Below are 26,113 nucleotides of genomic sequence, written 5' to 3' on the forward strand. Positions count from 1 at the left end.
GTTAAAGATAAGTAGGTTAGTTGAAAGTGTTCTATCAACTAATAGACCGAAGGTAATGGGTTCGACTCTGACCACAGGAACTGGTGAAGTAGCCTACAACTGTCCCGAGAGCAGAGACACAAGTCGATATGGCTAAAGAAGGCGGCTGGCCACCGTTAATATTTTACAAGCCGCGCCACCGCCGATTTTTTTGGCTCAAAAGCTAAGCCGGCTTAAACGTAGCCACTGATAAAGGTTGGAATCGCACATATATTTTTGAATATAATTTAACCAATTCGAAAGTGTTGTCTCTAATTTAGCTTCTTATGGCAAATTGAACAGAGTTGCCACGCAATATTGTGCTTATAATAAAATAGTGAAACTACTTTACTAATGGCCAGGGCAATGATGCATAGAAATCTATGTTTTTAGTCAATAACTCAAAATAACATTGAAGTAATTTTGTTTTCAAATCAAAAAATTTTGCTGCAAATGGCATCAATTTTTTGTTGCATATTTTCGCATATTTTGTTATAAATGCATAAATTGTAAATTTGGCTTTGAATTGCATATATTTTGCATATTTCTAACATTTTTATAGCGTATTGTGCATATTTTTTAATTTTTCTAAAACAAATTGTTTCGTTTTTTTCTGTATTTCATATTTTTAAAACAAATTTTGTCTTATATACAATTTTACATAGTTTTATTTAATTTTTAAAACCACAATAGTGCGGAATGTATTTTGAGTTTGTGCTGCTAATTGTAACGTCCATAATATTGACCCTTAAAGTATCGGTTTAGTATCAATTTATAGCATTATAGTACATAAAGCAGTCCTTAAAAACCTGTATATTTGTTGTCAAAAACTTAATATGTGAATATCTATTAATATATTACCTTCACAAAAAAGAAATATTTCTTGATGCATATATGCATATATTTCAAATTTTTAGTGCTCATTTTCCAATTTTATAGCGCATATATAAGCGCATATTTTTTTGTAGTGCATGAAAATCGTTGCCATGCTAATGACCATTTACTGCAGAATAAAACGTATATAGAGACAGGTTTATATATAGAATTTTCAAAATAATAAACGATTATAACATAATTTCTGAAGAAAAAGATAAATTGGGCCGTCAATTAAGCCACCGCCGATATTTTCTAAATTGAGCCGCCGCCGACCGAAACTGGTTGCGCCGCCGCCTCTGATCATTTGGTATCGGGTTGTATCTCTCTCCGATAGATGCTTAGATAGATCTTTGGTTTGATGTATATTCATCCTTTTTTCAACTAACTAACAAATGAAATTAATTTTTTTTCCAAAAATTTTCTTTAACTTGTCTAAGCTTTTCTCTAAGCTCTTGTAAATTGTAGGTATGCACTTTGCATTGTGCATACCAAAAAATTTACAGAAGAAAACATGGCAACACTTGTTCAATATAAAATTTCCATATTTAGATCTCAACTAAAATAGGTATTCGTTTCATGAGTAGAAATCTTTACATACACAATGTACTTGTACATTTGAAATACATAAACATACTTGCAGCTAGTATTAAAAACATTTTCCAGAAATAAGGTAATTTATTTTAAACAAAAAAACACAATACACCCAAAGAAAATACATATTACATGTCACTCCTTGGTAGTTTTTTTTATTTCACAAAGATTTTGTATTTGTATTTTTAGATATAGTAATGTTTTCAGAAGCATTTTTTTGTAAAATGAAATTATCGTTGTTGCAAAAAAATGTTTTGATTTTTAAAAAGGAAACTATTTTGCAATTTACATTTTCTTGTCATGTCATAAGTTGATATTTTATTATTGTTGCAATTGTTGTTGTTAGTTAGATAGACTATCATTATAGCTTTGTGTATTTATTTAGATAATACAGTTGGGTGTTGCAGATACAAAATACATATGTTTTAAATATTGTGTTTATATAAGGTTCAAACTTATGTATATACAGATTAAGTATAAATTGCTTATTATCATCTACTTTTTTCAATTTATGAATTTACTTATATAAATGTTTGCTAAATAAAAATGTCAGAAAATCAATAGTAGTGCTCGGCTTAAAGAACCTTAGTTAGTAATATGGTAATATTCTTAACAATTTGTCTCTTGTGAAATATCAGAGTTTATGTATAATTCACATATGGTCACATAACGCTATGTTAACAAGTTTTCACTCCTTTAAACAACTGTTCCCTTTCTGTTGTTATTTTGTACTTTGTTTCATGTAAATGTGCTAAAAAAATCATACAAAAATTCTGTATACATTTATTTTTACATTTACGTACACATTTGGGAACATTTTGCAGTAGTTGTCATCATCAGCAGCAGCATCAACAGTAAAAACTTTATATGGGGGCGCAATGTTTTCAGAAACAGATTTTGGAGTAAATAATGACACCAAAAAATAAAAAAAAATATATATAAACTGCAAGACAGCTCGAGTAGTAGCTACATATGTTTTAGAAATAATGACAAAAGAAATTACTGGAAATTTAGCAAAGAAAGTGTGAATATGATGAGACAAATGCATATGTTGTTTAAGTTAGAAGTGGGTCAAAAGGTTATTGATTTCTTGTGGAATCTTTGATATTTTTGTAATAAAACTGAAATTATATATAAATACTTTAAAAGTTCTTTGGCCTCAAACGGGAGTTTTTTTTCAAACGTTTAGACACTATATTATGCGGAAATTCATGCATTAGTATAATTTTATGAAGAATGAAATAAATACATTGAAAAAAATTTATATATTCTGTTGACTATTTGTTTATCAACTTTTCTGAGGCGATTAAGCCATAACCGTCAGTCTGTCAGTTAGTCCGTATATGTAAACCTTGTAAACAAGACCATAGTTGGTAGGTTTGTTAACGTGATAGTTCACTGAGCGTACGAAAAATCAAGTATAGTGGAAATGATTCTATTTTGACCGGACCACTATACTCGTCAGATATATTGTTCTATTTTATTAGATCCAGAAATTTTAGTTTATCATAAACTGGACATAAAGTTACTGCCAATATCATAGTTTGTCTTAATGGCTAAAGCAAGACATTTTTCCCGTCTTTACAACTAAGACAGTTTTTATGATGGTGGTCCCAAGCCGACTTACATGTCTGCCTAGCACCCAATTTCCTCCTATTACTACTACCAACCTATTTCGATCTATAATGTGCGTTTTCTCTATACAAGTTATATTAATTATGATTATATCACGCATAAAACTAAGCCGATGAACTTTTTATGGATATAACTTTACCAAACACTTTAATTCCCCCGGGGGCATGTTTCCATGATGAAATCTCCATCATGGTGTATTGCAATCCCCGGGTAAAGAGGTGCTACCAATACCTCTAGTCTGCCGGGACTATAAACTGGTGATGTATCCTTGGCTTCGCCTCGGAATGATTTGGCATGAGGTCTAACCAAAGCACCATATAATCTGGCACTACGAGTGGCCAGTTGCTGCAGGACTATGTCCTGGCTGGTCAGTTGGTTGAGGTTCGTTCGGGATCCACGTAGTGGCTGTAGTTTAATACCCAAAAAAGCGGGGAGAGAATGTTGGCTTAAGGACTGATATATCCTATACCTAATGGGTAGGATAAATCTCTCTTCGAACAGGTCTGGGTACAAAGCAGCATATGCTGGATTCCTAAACCCGATCGGTATCTCTTACCGTTCGTGTAGTGGGACGTCAGTATATGCTGGGGAATTGTCAGGTCAGTATGCAATGGTTGCCTGTCATCCCGTAGATCGATCTTTATTATCATGGGAATGGAACTGATGATAAAATTGGTGAAAGATCGGGAAAGTCTCCACATATTGTGGATTAGTACTGATTTAGTATGCCTTTTTACGCTTCGGGGAAGTTCTTCGGTGCTGTTGCCATCTCAACGGGATATATTGATACATGCTGCGCGACTATTTGTTGGGGCAATTATTGGAATTAATTGACTTTGGAAATTCTTACCTCCTTTGTTACATTGATCGGATCCTGATCCATTTTGTTGGGTATTTTGGACTACAAATATGTCTCTAGATGCTGTTGCCAAAACAACAGAGCCATCTCAGTAATGTGGTTGCGCGGGCTTAAAGAGGTTAAGGATGCACTGATGATGAAGATTGCATTTTTAATAATGCAATTCTTTCATGACATCATTAAGGGTGGTCACTTCCGCATTGTCGGAAGATTGATTTCACCTGATGTTGGGACTCGTCAGCCCTTTCTATTGACTTTAGACCAGTGATGGCTCTTTCCTTGTCGTGATTGCTTTTTCCCCAAATGGTTAATGGATATAAAAATTGTATATACATAATAGAACTTTTCTGAAACTTTTACAGTTCATAAACCTTCTCTATTTATCCTACGAAACATATATTTTGTTTTAATACAGGGTCATGCAATGAAAATGTAATAAATAACTTTAAAATATAAATATTATTCGAATTTATGAAGATTAGCTAGCCATGTGTAATCAACTCTCATGACTATATATTGCGGATAAAGGACTATAAATAATGCTTTACCTTTAACAATACCCTTAACACACCCTATCGATTGTAAACTTAAAAAAGTTTTCTTATTAATATTCATTAGACCTTCGACTGAATTGATTATTTTTGCTTTCGAAATTGAAATGTTTTTCTATAAAAATATTTAACTCTGCTGTGCGACAACAAGTCAATATTTTCATTTAAAATGTTTTTCCACTTGTTAGTATAAAAGTTTTATTGGTTATATAAGAGAAGGAAATGTGAGTTTGGCTAAAAAAAAATTAATAACAAACATTTAAATGCAAATACTTACACATACATACATCTGTGTATAGAACAACATAAAAGGGAACTCTGCAAAGAATTTTGCATATGAAAATATCCACTATTAACTGCAAAAAAAAAGTAATCAACAACATAAACTTCCTTTATTAAAATATTTTCATATTAAAACAAAACGTTGAATACAGTAAATACTTGTGATAGAGAAGTAGACAACACTCTTACAGGCAGACGACAAATACTTAATATGATTCATATACAGAATGCCACATATATAAACCCATGGTGAAGGAAACAAAATTGATTCAGGAATTTAAAATTTTGATGATCCTATCAAAATTTGCAACATTCGTGAACAATTCTTAATATCATAATATTATAATAGAATGTTAAAATGAAATACTAAAATATTAAAATTTTCAGAAATTGTTATATTATCTAATTCACAAAGTTTTAAAAGTTTTGTCAAATTTATTGTATTGTCAGAAGTTTTCGCGAACTATTCCAGAGTTCTCCCATTTTTAAACAGTTGGGTATTTATTTACTTGTACACATAATATGAGTAAGTGATTGACTGTATTTTAAATATCTAACAACAGACAAATATTCAAGTTTAAAAAATATTTTCCTTTTTCTGCTTTTTCTATATTTTGCATACGCTAGCACAAAAATCAACGACATTAGAATGTCACATTAAAGTCAAACATTTATAAAAGAACGTAAAGAAAATAGAAACAGACAACACAACTAAAAATATTCAAATATATATGAATTGACAGACATATAGCGTATGTATGTATATGAAAGCATTATATAGTAAATTTTTCAAAGAGGAAGTTGTTCTGTTGTCAATTAAGTTGTTTTTGTTTGTGAAGCAGTGTTTGTGTGTGTTCGAGCATGAAATTCTATTAGAGAAAATTGTTTAGATATTAACTTAATATTTATGTGATAAATAAAAATGTATTAAAAATAGTTAGTTAGATTAGTGAGTTAGTTAGTTAGTTGGTTAGTTAGTTAGTTAGTTAGTTAGTTAGTTAGTTACCCAGTAAAATATTTTCAAATTTTGGTAATGAGTATTATAGGTAATGTAGTTATTTCATACATTACTTGGTAATGAGTTGTCATTATCAATAACATAAAATAATTGTTTTGAATAGAATTTGTAGTTAATTGTCTATAGCGTATGTTCAATAAGGAATTAGTTATTATTTCTAATCTTAGTCGATTTTGGAATTTTTTTCAAGATAGAATCATAAAATTACTTATTAATGGGGCATTGAGTAATAAAATAAACTATCAAACATAAAAAATAATTGTAAAACTAGCTTTTAATCCAGAAAAATCAGGTAATGAGATTTGTAACCAGTTATTTTTTGGACATCGTCGAACAAAAATAAGTAGTTATTCACCAAAAAGTAACTACTTACACTTTTCTTCAATATTACTTGCCTACTTACCGGGTAGGTAAAGATTTTGCTGGGTAGTTAGTTAGTTGGTTGGTTGGTTCATATCCTCTTCTGAATCACATTCACGACTATCTGTTTGCTAAACGGCCAATTCTTGCGATCATGCTGGTTCTCGTGGCCACGTCAATGATTATGTAATGATTAATGACCGGTTTCTTGATTTTATACAGTTAGTTCTTTTACAGTTCTGCTTTGTCATATACTTATATCAGTACTTCAGAGTGAATTTCCCATTACAATACGCTATAGTGTGGATTTTGTTTTATTTCTATTTTTACAAACTTTTGGTGGGTATAGACTACTAAAAAGGCTGGAGGAATATTAAATTTGACGTGCAGTTTGCAACAAGAATTCATTTTTAAGTCTTGATTAATTAAAACTCATGCAGTACGAAGAAACTTAAGAAGAAATTTTTGACTTATAGTGAATTCTATATGGAATTTGGTGCAAATAATTTATATCGATCTTAAATTGTTGTCAATTTGTCAATCAGTGGGATGATTTTGAATTTAACAATATAGCTCGAATTAAAAGTTGCACAGACCTAAACGAAGTAAACAAAAGTAGTAGGCATATGCAAATCGTCAGTGCCAAATATTACATTCTTATTTATTTTTGTCTTTAGTCGTTGTGACGATGAGTTTTGGAGAACTAGTATACTCTGATAATACATACTGATGAAAATCACAGACACTAACAACAACAACAACAAACATAAACATTTTGTAATATTTTTCATTTATTTTTGGAGATAGAGTCCAATGAACTTCCAATATGTAGTAAGGACACCCACTTGGAAGATGACATAAAATTACAAGCACTCGTTTGGTTTGATATTTACATGCATGTTTTTGAATGTATTTCGTACAAACAGAAATTTTATGCAAATTTTCTTTTTCAATTTTATTTTTGGATAGTGGGTATATATGGTGACAGAAAAAGTTTTGCAAAATTCAATTTAAATGATGGCAATAAAAAGTTTTACTTAAATATTTACACAATTTTATAGGAAAATAAATGAAATTAGTTTTTTTTTGTTTAAGGGAAGCTGTATTTATTTATAGACTGGGGTCATCGATCGTTATATAGAAGACTTATTTATTGATAAATTTTTTAAACAAAAATTTTGAGAATTAAGTAAAATTGTTGGGATTATTAAAATCAGTTATATCACTGAAGGTATGAATTCAAAATAGTAACAAATTAAGATCTCAACTATATTTAACCCAAATGTATATGCAATTATAAATAAATTAGTTACCACCTTTTTTTATATGAGTGCTTTTTCACTACAAAAGCTCATTGCGCAACTTACATTTTACCACTGCACAAGGTAAATAGCTTTATTCGCTTTAAAATTTTTTCTTTATCCTAATTTAGAAGATTTTTTCATAATTAAATACTTTTTTTAAAAGAAAATATGTTATCTAAAGTTTTCGACTATTTTCGATTTTTCATGACAAACAAATTTTTATCTTTAAACATTCTTATAAAAATTTTTCACTTAAAATCTTTTTAATAAAAATCTTTGTCATTACAAACACTTTTTGCATAAAGCTTTTTTACTAAAAGAACTTTATATTAATTTAAAAGTTTTTTTCATAATAAAATGCTTATTTATAAAGGTAATAACGTTATCTTACGTTTAAAAAATCTTTTTTTACTGTTCCACTGCATTCGTTTTAAACACTCTTATCTTAAGTTTTTTTTATTTAACAGCTTATTTATTATAAAAGCTTTTTCATACAAAATGCGTTAATTCATTATACAATTTATTTTATAAAAGAAACCAATTTTATGAAAAGGACTTTTGTGTAGTAGTAGATACTTTTGTGTAGTAGTAGATAAACCAAATTTCGCAAAATCTATCAAAATTATATCTGAATTAAGCAGGAGATTTTTTATCAATTTAATTTACTGCTTAGGTCCATTCCTTTTCACTGTAATGGGTAGGGTATTATGCGTTTATATCAGAGAAGATCAATATTGCCATTACATACCACGCGTAATAGGGTAAGAAAATAAGTTTATATACATACACTATAGATTTAATTTTTCTTCTTTTTAAAATGAGCAATATCAGATGGTTTGCTCTCAACCTGAAAAACAAAATCAAATCAGTTGCTGATCAGTACTTGTGGAAGCACATAGAAATATAACAACAAAATTTTTAAAAAGCCGAATTGATTTAGTTGAACATGAAAGAATAGTTGAAAATCCATAATAAATATTTGAAAGTTAGCATATACTTTACAGTTTGTAGTAATTATTAGTATACTTTTAATTTGAATGGCATTCTGTTCTCTGCTGCTTTACTAACACAATAAAAACTAGGATAGTCTATGGTAGTTTGTGTTTGAGCAACACTGGTTTATATTGATAATTGTAACATTCAAAATTATTGATCCTACACATACCGTTGTCCTTCTGTTCGTCCGTCTGTCTGTGTGTCCATGTAAACCTTGCGCACTTACTCTTTTTTTTGTTCCAAGAAATCTTGCAATGTACTTTTTTTATACTTCTTAAAATGTTTAAATCGATTAAGTTAAAAAAAAACGAAAAATAAGTTTATACCAAAATTTATTATTATCCTTTATAGTGTAGCTTTATTATTGTTTTTCTATCGTCCTGAAAAATCTTTGTTTCTGAAAGAAATTTTTTTCGGCTTAACAATTAATTTCATTTCTTTAGCAGTTACTAGAGTTACAGTTTCTTTACAAAGTTTTGATATTTTTTCAATTTTCTTTAATTTTTTATTTTGCTGCTGCACTTTTTATACTACTACGTACAACAACTGGCAATTGAAAATGCTTTTAAGTTTAACATACTTGCCAAAGTTTTTTTTTTTTGTCTAAGGAAAAAACAAGAAACCGTGGAATAGTAAATTGAAAATTGAATCTTTTCCTTTTTCTCCAAACAATGCCAACTGAAAGTAACTTCTTAAGAAAAAAATATTTATTGTTTTTGCTCATTTTCCGCTGGCAGTTGTTTGCAAACAAGCCTCGTAAATTGTCATTTAATCATTTAGATTTTTGGTGAGACAAATATTTTGGACTTGGATAAGAAATTTGTTAAAATTAGTGGCTGTTGTTAGAAGGAGAAAAATTCGTAGATTTACCGTAAAACTTTTACTGGATTATTTATTGTTTTTTTTAGTAAAATCTTAAGAAAAATCTTTTGTTTTTAACTAAATGCTAGAATTATTTAAGACTTAAATTCAGTGACAAGCCATAACTGTCAATTTGGTATAAAAATATGAAGCTGCATTTGTGACTACTAAATTAAAAAAAGGAAAATTGGCTTATAAAGGGAAACAAAAAGTTGAAAAGAATATTTAGATCTTTTGGAAAAAAGAGGATGGTTTAAGAAAAATAATGTCTCCTTTTTTTCTATTAATTTATATAAGAAAACTGTTTTCTTAGTCTAAATATTTTATTATTTGTGTTCAAATTCAATTATGTTTATCTCGGTATTGTGTCATATATAATCAAATCAACAAAACTTAACATGAGCCGAAAATGAAAAAAAAGAAAAACAGAAATTAAAAGAGATTTGCATAAAATTGTCGTATACAAAATTAAAGCAAAACATTCAAGGACATACATTATCGAACATCATTTGAACCATAATAATAACAACAAAAAATCATGCATCATTACAGAAATCTTCTGAAGAAAGACTAAAACATGCTTTTGTAATAGAAACCTTACAACACAAAGTTGTAAAAAATACATACAAAAACTAAACAATATAAAAATGTACCTTTGTAACCATTTTTTTTTCAATGTAGAAAGACAACAAATATTGTAAGAATAGTAACACACGCCAAACCAAAGAAAAAAATTTTTTTTAGTATAAATTTCAGAGATTGTTTACATTTTAGAATCCCTCAAACCTTAAACAAAAGTAAAAATCGACATAGACATTTTTGGCTAAATGAAAATTTCATTATGAGTAAAAGAGAATTTGTGGCCTGTAATACATAAAAAAAGAAATGAAAAATATTAAATGAAATTGATTTCTTCTGTAAACGTAAAACAAACATTAATAACTTGCATTCTAAAGAAAGGAAATAAAAAAAGAGAAAAAAAACAATTTTTTTGTAAATGTATAAAAAGAAAATTATTTCACTCAAGCTAGCAAAATTCTATTGAACATTATAAACATATATTTTTTTATTTTTGTTTTTGTAAAAAGGAATTTTAGACAATGAATAAGATACTAAAATAGGTTAAATTAAACACTCAAAAAAATGGGTTGCAAAAAAAGCTTTAAGAAGTGAAAAGTTGCTTCAGATTCTGAAAAATGTTTATATTATTATAAAATTTTCATTTCGAAAGTAAAATTGTTTTTTTCACTTTTGAACTTTTTTATCACTTCACAAGATGAACAGCTTGTTGTACTACAAAGAAAGCGCTTTTTTCCATCTTCAAACATATTTTTACTAAGAGCTTATTTGATTTTAAAAGCTTTTTTTACATTTCGCTTAATAAAAGCTTTTTTCGCTAAAGAACTTTTTGGGTAAAAGATTCGTATAACACGAGCTTTTTCTTGCAAAAACATTTTTCATTTTAAAAATAAGCATAAAGCATTTTAATAAAAAATTTTGCTTTTTCAATAAGAACTTTGTTTAGTACAAAAGATTTTTTATTTAATTGTTAATAAAAAATAGAAAAGGTTTTTCCTTGCAAACCCCTTTTCACCAGTTATATATCGATTTATATATTATAAAAGCTTTTTTATATACAATAAAGCTTTTCCCCCAAAACATTTTCTTTCTACAGGAAGCTTTTGTTGAAAATACAAAGCTATTTTATCAGTTATATATCGGTTTATATTTTATAAAAGCTTTTTTATATAACATAAAGCTTTTTCCCAAAAATATTTTCTTCACAAAACATAACGTATTTCTTTCTAAGCTTTCGTTGTAAATAAATCTTTTTCTTTGCAAAATTTTTTTCATTAGTAATATATTGATTTATATTTTAAAAAAGCTTTTTTATATAAAATAAAGCTTTTCTTAAAAATACTTTCTTCAAAAAACTTTCATTGTAAATAAATAGATTTTTTTTAAATATGTTTTTGCTAAAATTAAACACAATACCTTTGTATAGTGAAAAGATTTTTTCACAGATGTTTAAAATACAAAAAGCTTTAAATAGAAATATGATTTATCAACCAGCATTTGATATACAAAATATTAAAGTTTTTTACTAAAACAAATTTTATTCCTAATCCTTTTTTCTAGTGTATTTGTAAATACATTTCAACACACTCAATACTTGTGTTACATGTATAAGAATGATGTTGAGTAACATCTGTGGGTTAAAAGCCCAAAAGCAAAATTGATTCTTAGAAACACGATATGTTTAGATAATGAATACTGATGGTGAATATTTCAAAATATAACATTTTTTTAAGCAAAATAAAAGTTTTGTTAACCTATATATAAACATTTATTTGCTTTCCTAGAAATAAATGTTTTTCTCTAAATAAATATCAATTACACGCAGCTATGTTTATTTTTTAAGTGTTCAAAGAGAAAAAATTCCGAGTGGTTTAAGTTTAAATATTGTATTTTAGCCTCAAGTGATAAATATATTAGAAAAACATCAATTATAAAATAAATTTAAAGGGTCAGGGAATGTTTTAATTATAGTAGCTTTAGTTTGTTTAATTTAAGAATATATAACACTTTAATCCTCCTTCCATTCTCATATGTCATTGTTTAATTTGTAAAAAAAGGACTAAAGCAAACTAAACTATTTATTTTTCTCCTTCCTTTAAAATCTTGTTTTACAAAACTAAAATTGCATTTATTTAATCCAACTATAAATCGTTTCATTTTATATCTCCATATATGAAGTCTTTATATTTGTTTTTTCTATTTCATTTTAACAGTCTTACTAAACATTAACCTTCACAGCTCGAACAATAAAACAAGTGTTACATGTTTGTAAATAATCATAATAAAAAACGTCTAAGATTTTATGTAGAAACCATGGAATATAGAGGAATTCACATTTTACAACCTGATCCTTAATTTTATGCGAAATTAAAATACAACAAAAACACTTTATCACCAAAGTGATGTGTATACTATTAAGTCCATGATGTGGGTTACAATAAAGGTGTTTTGGGTTAGCGAGTGAATGGAAAGGGAAAATTGGGCGAAATTAAATCAAAGTCAAAATCTACATTTGTTAAGCAAAACGAAAGGGAAATTTTATATATATAAATCTCATCAATAACATCTATTGTAAAAACAAACGTACAAATGCAGAGAATAGCTGAAGAAAAACCTTAAATCTATAAGAAATGAAAACGAAGCGAAAAAACAACATAGAAACACATTTCAGATTTCAAATAATTTCCATTTTCTACTACGCACTTTGCATAAAATGTAAGAAATTGTAGTGTAGTGTGACACATGTTGGTGATGCTTTAAGCTGTTAAAGGAAATTAAAAATGTAGTAAACAAAGTGCTATGGTTCATTAAGGTCGACTTGGTGAATTAAATAAGTTTCATTGAGTTTATTCAATTATACAACTCCTCACAAAATCAAAATTACTTATTTATTTTATTCCAATTAGACATTATCTGAAGCTTTTAAATCAAATTCAAATGTTTTAAAGCTCTATGTAGTACAAAAAAGTGTAATATGTTGTTTCTAGATAACGTGTGAGTAGTTTGAGTTAAAATTTTACTTGTATTTTGTTTTTGTTACAATAACAAAATACAAGTAAAATTTGTACTCAAACTACTCGCTCGGTATCTAGAAATAGCACATAAATTTAAAATAAATATTTTAAGGATGAAAAAGGCTTGAAAAAGCTCAGTACTAAAAGTTTTATTTAAGTTTGTTGAAAAAAGAAAACACTTAAAATTTATTCCTTATAAAAGCCTTATTATAGCCTTGTTTATAAAAAGTCGATAAAAAGGTTTTTTACTTAATATAAAAAGCTTTCCAAATTTATGTACTTGAAGTAAATTGACCAGCAAATCTTTTACTTAAAAAAGTTTTGTTAAAATAAATATTTTTATTTCACTTAAGCTTTTTCATTACTAAAACCTTTTATTTAGTAAAAGGTATGTAAACTTTTCTTTTACAAAATCTTTCTATCAATAAAAATTTCATCCGGCATTTAATTGTATATTTTGGAAAGCTTTTTTAAATAAAAGCTTTTGTATAGAAAAATTCAGTTTATATTATTTGACCACTTCTACATTCTTTAAAAAAAGTAAACCTTTTTATTTAAGCTTTTATTACAAAAGAAACTTTTTTTTAATGTATTAACTTAATGCGTAAAAAAGTTTTTTTTTAATAGTTGTTCATTACCAAATATTTGTTTACAAATTATATATTTTTCACAAAAAGCTTTATGAAAATTTTTCTTGATCTTTACAAAACATCGTTTTTCAAGAAAAGCTTTTTCTACAGAAAATCTTTTTCAATGAATAAAAGCTTTTATTCTTTCATTAATTTTTCTGGCAAATTCTTTCTAAAATTTTGGAAAAGCTTTTTACAATTATTTAAGAAGGCATGAAGTCATAATGTAGTTAAACTTGGAGAAATGTATTTTTAATACTTGGTATGATTTAACTTTTATCAGCTTTACTACATTACCAAGTAATTTTCAAAGATCTTCCTAAAACAAATTATATGAAGAGTTTATAATATCTACATACAGAGTGTAAAGTGTAAAAATAAACTCTTTAAAAAGGAAACCCGATGAATACATAAGTCAATACGATGATGGTCTTTACCACGCTTTCATGTCCTACAAACAACAAGCAATGATTTAAAAGGATTGTATACAAGTAAATACTCCTACAAGAATAAATACATGAATATGTATGAATGTATTTTTGTAAAAAGTGTGTGTGTATATATTAAGTTTAATGTATAGGTAAATAAAATTCCAAATAAATACGACTTCATGTTGAAATGAAATAAAATGTATACAAAACTGACTGCCAACATATAATCCAACAGCAGATCAGCAAATTTACAAAAAGTCAAGGTATATTTTTTTACACAGAGCTGTATATTTGTTTGGTTACTTCATAAGATCCAAATCATGTATGTAGCTAAAAAGCAATAGCTACTTCAGTATCGCTAAGTAATCTAGATTGTAGTCATTGTGAAGCTTTAATCTACCTCGAAGTAAGCTCGAAGATCTTTTTGTAATAATTAAGTAGAATTTTTATAGCCAATATCACTAGCAAGGGATAATCACCACGAACTGTGGGTCATTAATAGTTTATATATGTAGTGGAAAATATATGTATATCTACTATATAGTGTAGAGTGTATACATGTTGTTATGCGTGTTTCTCGATAAAGGACCCAAACTATAAAGAAAAAAGAAAGCAAAAAAGAGTTGTTTACAAACCACTGTAAATTATATACAACTCGCAGCACAACAAGGATCTTGGAGTAGCTTCAGTAGTTGTAACTGCCACAAGTAGTTGTATTAATAGGTCTAGTAGCTGGAAAAAGGAGCAAAGATATGAAAAAGGACATCATGTCTTGTATATGTGATGCTTGTTATTTCGAACATTTTTAGAATTTAAATGAGTTTCTTGCTCTAACATGTTGTTGGGTTTTTTTTTCGTATTAAAAATAAAAAAACAACTTCGATTTAAAAAGATTTACCAATACACAACAAACTGGCGAATAAATTTTAAAAGAGAAACATTAAAGTAGTAAAGAAAATATTTTGAAATGCTTAGAGTGAAATTATAAATTTCAAAAGATTTATTACCAAGGTTACAAATTTAAATTAAGAATTTATTATTTAAGTCTAAGTAGCTTTAAATATAAAATAAGTGCAAAAGCAAAAATCAATAATTCAAATCATTTTGCTTTTCATCATAAATCATTAATAATTAAAACAGCAAAATAATCTACTAATTATAATTATTGTATTCAGACTTTATAATTTAATAATATACTTAAATTTATTTACACTTAAAATGCTTTATTCAACATTATTAAATAGAATATTAACGCCATCACCTTGTTAGTTTAAATACCTTGTGTTTCTTTTTTCTTTCTTTACTGGTTCATAAGTTATTTATAAGTTTTTTTCTAAACCAGCTTGTTATGACCCTTCTTTATAATTTAAATGGGATTTTCATTCTTTGCTGTGTAATATTAATTTTTGCATTAATAGTGTATTATTATGTGGTGTGTGTTTTTGTACTCATTCTTTTCTTTAAGGATTAATATGAATTATAATCTACATAATTTATAACTATAATTCATAAAATTGCACTTAAACATAAGCGCAACAGACATAAATTTACATAGATAGTACTTAGTGTTAGAGATGTGCTGGTGAGTTGGTACTTGTTTCACAACCAAGCACTTTTTTAAATAGTTTTAGTCAATTTAAAGTGTTTTATATTTGTACTTTAAACTACTATTTGATCTTGATAGTGGTGTAATTTGAATCAACCCTTCCTGAATTGATTTAACGATTTCCGGCTTTCTGTAAATATGTTTCAACAGATTCTATAAACTGTCTATGTACATAAATGTATATTCTGAATCTGTATAAATGGCGATGTTTATTTACCGACGATTATTTTTTGAAAATAATCGATAGAATTATTGAAGATCAAAATCTTCAATAATTCTATCAATCATGATGTCTGCTTTAAAATCACCAATTATTGTGAAATATGAACAGACATCTAGCCAAACATGCGCTAAAATCGGTTTAATATTCAAAAATATTAATAAAAGAGATTTTCTAAAAGAGGGCTCATAGGGGAGAAGGGGTTAATATGGGCCTTATAAATTTTACGTCTACTTTAAAGTCGTTTATGTAGATTTTAATCGTTTTATTAGTAATTATACCCTACACCACTATAGTGGGGAGGGTATTATGCGTTTGTGCTGAAGTTTGTAACACCCAAAAATAGACCCACCTTAAAGTATACCAATCGCCTCAGAATCACTTTCTGAGTCGATTTAGCTATGTCCGTCTGTCCGTCTGTCTGTCTGTGTGTCCATGTAAACCTTGTGCGCATGCTACAGCTCGCATTTTACAAGATAATTTGATGAAATTTGGCACATACTCTTTTTTTGGTTCAAGGTTGAAATCGGGCCTTTATTTCTTCTAGCCCCCATACAACCGTACCCCCCGAATCAGGGCTTTAGGCCTCATTTGACCCTTCAGAAAATGTACGAATTAAATGACGAAAAGTACCAAAAGTCCCCAATATAGGTTTTTTTATTAATCAGGATGTTGTTTGTTTATTTTTTATGTTTTTCAGTTAAATATCATAAAATTTTGTAAAAAGTACCAAATGAAAACAAAATGTACCAAAAGTTCACTCTTTTCATTCCATCAAGACCATATATAATTTTATTCAAAGAAATTGAGAGCCCAACATATAAAATTCATATAAATAAAGAAATATGAAACCATTTTTTATGAAAAATGTACCATACAATTCAAATATTCAAAGAGTATAGAAAGCACCACGTCCCTTATTTCTATTTTAAGTATTCATGTTAATACTTAAGTGGTCTTTAAGAAATTAAATGAATTTAGTTGTTATATCTTTTCAGATTTAATGTTTTCTTAATATGAGAGTTGCCATGCCCACTGCAGATTTGACGATAAGTGAAATATTGTTAAAAACAACATTTTGGTTTTTTATTTGTTCAATTCACAATCGGTGTTGTAAGATTGTATCGTAGTATGTCGTATCTGTGATTTGAATTGGACAATACTTATAGAAAAGATTTATCATGCTTCAGGATTGAAATCAGAGATGAACAAATTTTTAATGAAATTCTTTTATATCTACTGATTTGATATAGAAGATAAATGCATTTGTTTCTAATGTAAACTTTAAATTTTTTCGTTAATTTGTAAATTATGAACTATAAACTAATTTACATACTTTCACTTTTACAATTTTCTGTAAATTGTTAAGATTCTTTTAAAAAATGCATATAGTGTCTTGTTACTCCTTTACTCACTCTCTCTCTATCTATCTTTCTTTCTCTCTTTTAAGCTTATCTTAAAACAAGTCCTGTGTGTTTAACCTTTTTCTTTTTATTAGTTGTGGTTTAGAGTTCTTTTCAACATCAATTTTATTTGTATTGTATACTCTATACTTCAACACATTAAAAATTTAAAATTCTGCTTCTAAAATAAAAGTAAACATATTTTCTTTTTGTTTTTTTCCTTTAATATTTGTTTATGTTTTTTCACTCATTTTCTTTTTTTTTTGTTCCTTATTTTATTGCAAATAGTTTAAGAGAGAATAGATTCAGCTTTTTCATTTGAAAGTTTCAGTTAAATATTTTATTATATAAATAGCTTAAAGCTTTAAAATCAGAAGAAAAAGTTTTCTTTTTTGTTATGAAAATTTCTTTTAATGTTTTATGCGAGTTTTTGTGTTTGTTTGAAATAATAAAAAGGAAAAAGTTTTCAATTTGATGCATTTTTGTGCAGAGTTTTTCAGTATATGTTGAGGCGGGAGTCTGATTTTGAGATTTGTCTTAAGTTAAAGTTAATTATTGTATAGTTTTTTTTTATTGTTAAATTAAATAATAAAAGTTAATTTCTTTTTTATATTTTCAGATTATTCCACAAGTTGATTTAAATATAAAACAAGGTAAGTTTAGTTTAAATTATCATTAAGCTATCTGTGAAAGCCTAAAAGTTGGCAATATTTAATCATCTCCTTATTTTAAGCCAACTGGAAAATTCTTTATAAAAACACATTTATTACTTATTATTTAAATTAAATAATATATTCCATAACCTTTGACTTTTAATTTGTTTTATAAAAAAATCTTAATTAATTATACTAATTGCTCTAATGCATTAACAACTGCTCATGCTCTCATTACGATGAAACCAATAAAACGACCTTGATAAATATATTAATTAATAAAAAAATGTTATAAGCTTTGGAGAATAAACATGCCTGTCACTCCCTCAACCCAATTAAAAACGCATATGTAATGCAAATGTAAAACTTAATTTATTAAATGACAACTAATCTGTCAGTTAGTTCAAAGGGGATGAGGAAGAGTTCAAATGGGATCCAAGCAAGAGAAAACCAAAAACCAACAAACGGAAATAGTCAACAACTTTCAACATGATAAAATGATTTTCAAATATTTATAAATGCAAGTTTGTATTAGTAAAACGTATTGAAGTGTAAGTGTATTGCAATGAATTTCAGTATAAATTATTTAGTTGACACAACATTGTGAATGTCAAAAGCCACTAAAATATCTCAAAAAGGGGAAAATAGTGAAAGAGAACAGAGAATAAAAGGGAAATGTAAGGCAAGCAATTTGCTTAAAAGGATATTTTGCATTTAATTGTAATAGCAATTGGTAAACAAAATTTTCAGCAACAACAACTCTAGCAACTTAAGATTTTCTTTATATTTCCAATCATTTGTTTACAAAATATTTCCTATGTCCTTTTAAATAAAAAGACGCGTGAATAAAACTTAATATTGCAGCTGTTTTTTTTTTTAAATTTCAACTGTATTGAATTACTTTCATTTGAAACTAAACTAAAACGAACTTTTGTTTCCCTCACAAAAAGTTTTATATTTTCTTCATCTTATAATTCTTTTTATTTTCTTAAGATGGAAAATTTTATAAAAAAAAAAACAAATTTATATAAAAGTTATATTTGTTTGGTATTTTTTGTTCGTTCTCCGTTTACTTTTCAATTCTGTTAAGTATTTACTAGTTTATACTCAATTTCTTTATAACAATATTATTTAAAATAATAACAAATAAATAATTTAATAAATAGCATGATAGTTTTTTATTCAACTTGCTTAACTTTTTGTTAAGCAGTTATTTAAATTTATGAAATATTTATTTATAATTTTTTCTTTCAACAAATATTAAAATTTTGTGGCTTTTGTTATAAACATGTAAAATTAAAAGAACACCATGAAAAAGTTTTATTCATCAAGTATTTGATGAGTCAGAGGACTCAGATGAATATTTCTCAGTTTTATAACAAAAAGTCAATTCAAGTTCTAACTTTTGCCAACTATAAACTCAATAGCTTATAAAAATATTTTAAAATATGTATTAAAGGTTTGAACTAGAACTTTATTAGACATATATCTGAAAGTGATCATTATTCCCATATGATTTTTTATCGAAACCATGTCAGTCATTATAATAACTTTATCATTATTGAGTTTTTTGAGTGTGAGTAATTTGATTTACGTTTCCTTAAATGTTTTTCATTTTCTTGTGTTTGCTGTTGTTGATATAAAAGACAGTCATTACTCATTTCAAATGAGAGTATATTTGCTTTAGCTGTCTTAGTTTTTCCGTTTATTTTTCAACTATTATAACTACATACTTGCTTATAAGAACCCTACAGTTATTATTGTGGCAAGATATTGATTTCAAAATATTTTTTTAAAACTAAAATTCAAATTTTTTTTATAAAACAAAATTTTTTTAATTTTTTTTAAATTGTTTTTATAAAAAGAAAATTTCTGATTTTTTTTTTTTTATAAAAGAGAAATTTTCTGAAAATTGTTTTATAAAAAGAACATTTTTTAAATTTTTTATAAAACGAAACTTCAATTAAAATTTTCTAAAAAGAAAATTCACCGAAATTTTCTAAAAAATTAATTTTATCAAAAATAAAAACAATTTTGATAAAATTTATTTTTTAGAATTTTTCGGTGAATTTTCTTTTTAGAAAATTTTTATTGAAAATTTTCTGTACGAAAGAAAGTTAATCGAAATTTTTCTATAAAAATAAAATTCATAGACAATTTTTTAGAGATATTTTTTTTTTAATTTTCTATTAAAGTAAATTTTTTCAACAATTTTCTTAAAAAAAATGTTTTCGACAATTTTCTTTAAAAATAAATTTTTTGACAATTTTTTTTTAAATAAATTTTCTCGACAATTTCTATAAAAATAAATTTTCTCGATATTTTCTATAAAAAGCAATTTTTTAAAAAAATTTCTATTAAAAGAAACTTTATTGAAACATTTCTGTAAAGAGAGATAATTTCTTCATTTTTTTAATTTTCTATAAAAGGAAATATTCTCGAAAATTTTCTATAAAAATAAATTTTCTCGACAATTTTCTATAGAAAAGAATTTTTTCTGCAATTATCTATAAAAAAAATTCCGTCAAAAACAAAATTTTCTATATTTTGTGTGAAATGAAAATTTATCAAGAAAAAAAATCATTACAGAGTTTTATTTGTAGAATTTCTCCTAAATTTATTTACAGCTAACATTCACTAGTTACTTTACTACTTCCTAGTGACTCAACCAAATAGTTTAAAAGCTAATGTATTAAAGGCAGTCATCAGAATAGCTGGGTATTTATTAGTTGAAAAATTTTATTAACATAGTTGTAGTGCAGGAATCTGTGCGTGTGCTCATGTGTTTCTGCGAGCGTTCGTTTGAAGGAGTGTCATTAAATGCTTTGGGAAATTTTCCCATTCAATAAGCTTTGTTTCCGTTATGCTTTTTATTATTGTTAGTTTTTTTTTAGAGAGTAATGATTAATGATATCATTGAAATCATAAATGAGTATTATTTTATATCATTTTAGTTTTTGTATGAGTAGTCTTAAGAAAGGACTGAGATCAATGAAACATATATAAGTTATTCAACTCTAAATTGTATATTTACTAAACAAATATATTGAGTTGTTAAATAACTGTTCCAGTAGTCATCTATGTGTTGAGTTACAGTTTTGAAAAGTACGAACTGGATTCATTTTTCAATAAATTATTTACGTTTATTGTTTCAATATTTCAAACAGTCTCTGAAAACTATTGCATATTGTGGGTGACTACTTTCCTATCCATCCAACCAATTGCACTTTTTATCAGCCCTTAGTATGTGTTCTATATTATTCTATTTAGTTACGCTATGTAGTATATAAAACTTTTATGATTTATATAAATTTATGTGAATGTAAGTATCTAGAAGAAATAATAATAGCAAACATAAATTAACCATTTGACTATGAGGAGTGACCTAAAAAATATCAAACATTTCATAAGGGTTTACAAAGATAATTTTTCCGAACATTTGCTGCGTATGTTTGAAAAAGAAAACTAAAAATTGAAGGCCATTAAAAGGAAATCATAATGTTTAACACATGTCTATTTTCGCAACATTTCCTAACTGTTTCCGTTTTTAAAACCGGAAACTAAAAACAAAAATAGATTTAAATTACAAAATTCTATTTAAAATTGTTAACCTTTATAGCTTTTAATATGTTGTCACAATATAATACACTTTCCCTTCCCCAAAAATATAGAAACAGAAATCGAAAACAATATCCTTTTTGTTACATTTGCTGACAACATTTCTCTTACAATTTCTATTCATTATCCTTCTTTGGTTAATTATGTTTATGTTGCAAATCTCCATATAAATGTCATTCAAACTTGAACTTATTGTTCGTTATTGTACGATTTGTTCGATTTTTGGAATAAGATGGTCAACCATCAACATTGAATGAGAATCTCTTTCAAAGCCACAAATTGGGAAATACATATTGTAAACCTTTTCATTATAGCCCCTTTTTCACTATTTCTCTATCTTTATTCAAAAGAAAAAGGACATTATGTAAATGTATGGAAATGTAAATGTAAGTTTACATTTACAAATTAAATGTTTATTTATATGTCTGTCCCTACGCCCGTCTGCTTTTAAACGTGTTGGTGTAACTAAGTATGTGAGAGCAAGTTTTTAGTAAAATATTGTAGGTGACAAAGTGTAACATTTGTTGACTTAACAATTTAACCAAATAGTTAATGTTGACTGTTTGCTATTGACTTGTCCAACTGACCGTATGTACGTGAGTCTGGCGCTGTGTCATTTCTCCATTTGGCTAGTCTGACTATCACCAACATTTGATAGTCTTCTATAAGTAGTTGTTGCAAGTAGATAACATTTGATTTGTATTGATTTCCCTTAAATCTCTGATTTCATTCCTTTTGTATATGTGTTTTTATATTTGACTATTGAGACTAGAATTTATTTTGCCAACTTGCTACTAACTTGAAAATTGAAATGTTATTTTTGTTGTAATGAGCAAAAAAGGGATTTTTAGAAAGAAGGTTAATTGAAAGGAAGCTACAAAAATCAGTTAGTTTTCTATGTTATGTTAAATAAATTGAAAATTTGAAATATATTTTTAATAAAAGAAATCCTGAAGGGTTTTAATGCTTCCAAAATAGTCAATAATTTGGCAATTTAAACGAAAGTGAAATATGTCATTATGGGAATAGAGTTTTATTACAAAATTTACCTAAATAGACAAACAAAAGGATATATGTGTTCTAATCGATTCAGAAAATGATTCTGAATTGTTTTGTTCCTACACTTTAAAGCAATAATATACATTATTATACAGAACATTAATTTAAAATCTAGAAAAATGCTTAATATACCCTCAGTAAAGTTGGCGATCCTTTTAATCCTCTTGACAACTTCTAACTAAAACAAATCACTTTAAATCAATTCCCAATTGTCTAACGTAATAAAATGAATTTAATAATTGTTAGAAAATCCACACAGAATATGTGATAGTTAATGTACCTTCATTACACAATCGTAATAGTTTGAGTATTGGAAAATGCTGATGATGAAATGAATTGTTATGTATGTTTCAATTTCCGGTATAACTGTTATTACTGTTATTGTATTGATTTGTTGTGTTGTGTAACCTCAAACTTCAATATTAAAGTTGACAATTGTTACAAAAGTTTTGTATGTACTAATACAAAAGCAAATATTACACACAGATTTACAAAAAAAGTGCGAATGTGTTTGTTCTATATTTTAAGCTAGTTCAGTTCTAGTTTAGTTCTAGTTCAGTTCTAGTTCAGTTCTAGTTCAGTTCTAGTTCAGTTCTAGTTCAGTTCTAGTTCAGTTCTAGTTCAGTTCTAGTTCAGTTCTAGTTCAGTTCTAGTTCAGTTCTAGTTCAGTTCTAGTTCAGTTCTAGTTCAGTTCTAGTTCAGTTCTAGTTCAGTTCTAGTTCAGTTCTAGTTCAGTTCTAGTTCTGTTCTAGTTCAGTTCTAGTTCACTTCTAGTTCAGGAAAAAAACTAGCCGAAATATTTTCTAATATCATTGATATGATTTCAAATTTCCAGTTGCCAAACACTTTTGTAAACACTCTTCGTCCGCACAAAGTTATTTGTTTTCGAGTGTGTATAAGAAATCAAATTTCTCAATGAATGTGTGAATGTGTGACAATGTAAGGATTTTATCATGTGTAAGTGTACATAAAGTGTATGTGTGTCAAGTGATATTTTAGTATTTGCGACTGTCTGTCAGTCTCTGTAAGTCTGTCTGCCATTATGTCTGTGTTTTAGCCAGTTTATCTATATCTTTGGATTTTCTCTAATGAAAAACGAAAATAAAACTTCACATAAAATATCAATATATGGGTTAAATTGACATTCTACATTCGTTTTATTATAGCATGTAGTAGCATTAATGTGGTTTTATTTATATTCAGTGTATGTATAAATGTTTGTATATGTTGGGCTGTTTTATTCGATAAGCATATACAGAGATATGTGGTAGTGTTAGTAGCAAATTTTTATGTGCGTGGGAGAGTTTTTATGTTAAAGTATATAGATAGTTTTAATGTTTCCCTATATATATTTCTTACACTCCCCCTCTCAAACACTAGGCGGCTTGTGTTAATGAGTTTTTTTTTCTGTGTTTTGCAAAATAGTGCTGATTTAGCTCTTACTACAACCACCGTCTTAGTTCTATTGTAAGTTTTAATATCTTCAAATCTGTTTGACAGTTGTTGCTTTTCTCTAACTCTCAAAAATTATTTTAGGACTTAGCTATTGTTGCTTCAATTTGTCTATTTAATTGCTGTTTTGAAGTAATAGATCACACTGCCAGCAAAAATATTTAAAATTTCCTGTATCTGTGTTTGCGAAGGTCATCTTAGTGTATGAATGGCTGGGGTTTTCGGGGTTGACTGATAGAAAACATAAACAGTTGTCAGCATTTTAATTCATTAATTAATGTGTGGGTTGTAATTTTTGCTTATATAATTTGTTGAAAATTAAATGCTGATTAAGCAAAATAAAAATAATAATTTTAATTATTAATATAATATAGAGTAAAGCTACCTTTAGAATAATAAGGCGATGGAATTTTATGTAATTAAATTTTAGAAAATTAGTTTTTAAACAATTTTAAAATTGGTATATCTTAAAGACCAAACAACGATAACTTATGATTTAAATACCTTCATAGTTCTCAAGCTCTTACAATTTGCAAAAAAAAATCTAAAAAACAATGGAAAAATGTCACATCATATATTTGCTTCAATTTTTCTTTAGCAATATTTTTTCTTCTGGTTTCAACTTAAATATATATTTTTCAATGTGAAAATCACAAAAATATAACTGACAAGTTATTGTTTGAGGCGTTATTGGCCTTTGTGTCGTGCTTGATATTTTATTCTGTCTTCCATGAGTACTTTTTTGCTGTTGTTTTTTGTACATATTTATTATTTGTTTTTGTATTTTTTTTGTAGATATATTTTTTATTTTATTTCATGCCTTCATTAATGTGAACGTGAAAATTCGTTCGAATTACAACCTATGCTTTGCTTCCTAACTTGACTTGTTCTGTTATAAATTCAGTTTTTGTATACCCTACACCAATAAAATATGTTTAATTTAGTATAGTAAGTTCAAATGGAAGATTTATTCTATTTCAGTTCTAGTTCTGTTGCAATTCTCTTCAAGATTCAAATATTTTAGAAATTCCCGCTGTAAAGCTTTACATAATCGGCCATGTCCCACTGTATGTACATTCTGACTTCTTTAGTTTGCTGTGTATTTGTTGTTTTTTATCTATGACTTGTTGTTATAGTTGGCTGTAGCTGCCTTTACAATTTTTTTCTAGTATCTTATAAATACAAACATTTTAGCCTATGGCATTATCATCTTATACTGGGTGTTGTAGTTTGCTTTTTCTATTTGTTTTTATTTTTTTTTTCAGACTTCGCCTCCAAGTTTTTTTCATTCTTGTTGTTGTATTTTAAATACAGTTTTGTGGTGTTTTATCAGTCATTTGTATCTTGTGTCAGTATGTGTATAAGGAATATGCAGGATTTTTTTTGTTCAGTTTAACTGTTACTTTGTTGCTGCTATTATTTGCGGTTGTATGAAGAGATTGTAGCCAGTATCCTTAGATGTTGGTTATATTACTTGTTTTAGGTTTTCCTTTGTTGATTTTTATTCTGTTTTGCTGTGAAGGGTTTTGTTTTAGCCTTAACCTGGTTTAGTAACATAGATGTAGTAGTTTGTTGAGACATGTTAAATAATTAAATTAGAAAATCGTTTCTATTAAATTTTTTGTTAAATTAATATGGAAAAAATTGTAAAGAATTCAACTGTGGTCTGAATAAGTCAGGGTAGTTATATGCCAATTTTTCAAAAAATGTTTTAGATTTATTACTAATCTAAGACACTTTGTCTTGTAAGTATAAGAAATGGTTAATTTCAACTACTTTTCCAGCCAACTGACCACCTTAATTGTTTCTCCAATAACAATTTTCAGCTTTAAATATAATTTATTATTTTTTGAATAATACTTGTAAATTTCTGCATATATTTTTAATCCTTTTTTTTAATCCTCAAAGTAGAGAGCTCAAAGAATTAAAAAATCAATTATTTTTAATTTAATTATAGAAATAATATGTTTATGTGTTAAAGCATAAAGGAAACAAGAGCCAGAATAAATTAACTATTTTTTCTTTATTTGCGCTTTTCGTTCATTGTATAGATTTCCTATATAAGGATTAAGATTTTACAACTAAACAAACAAAAAGA

The 26,113-nt window shown here is 27.0% G+C and overlaps 1 protein-coding gene across 1 annotated transcript in view; it reads left to right on the forward strand.

Moving 5' to 3' along the window:
• Positions 1 to 26,113, forward strand: part of LOC111686939 — a 360,960-nt gene that overhangs the window by 35,529 nt on the left and 299,318 nt on the right. Inside the window, exon 3 of the mRNA XM_046945546.1 lies at positions 17,853 to 17,886. The gene's annotated coding sequence lies outside the window, so the exon portion shown is untranslated. The remainder of the gene's footprint in view (positions 1 to 17,852; positions 17,887 to 26,113) is intronic.

The sequence above is a fragment of the Lucilia cuprina genome, chromosome 3 (genome assembly GCF_022045245.1).
Source record: "Lucilia cuprina isolate Lc7/37 chromosome 3, ASM2204524v1, whole genome shotgun sequence".
Taxonomy (NCBI): Eukaryota; Metazoa; Arthropoda; class Insecta; order Diptera; family Calliphoridae; genus Lucilia; species Lucilia cuprina.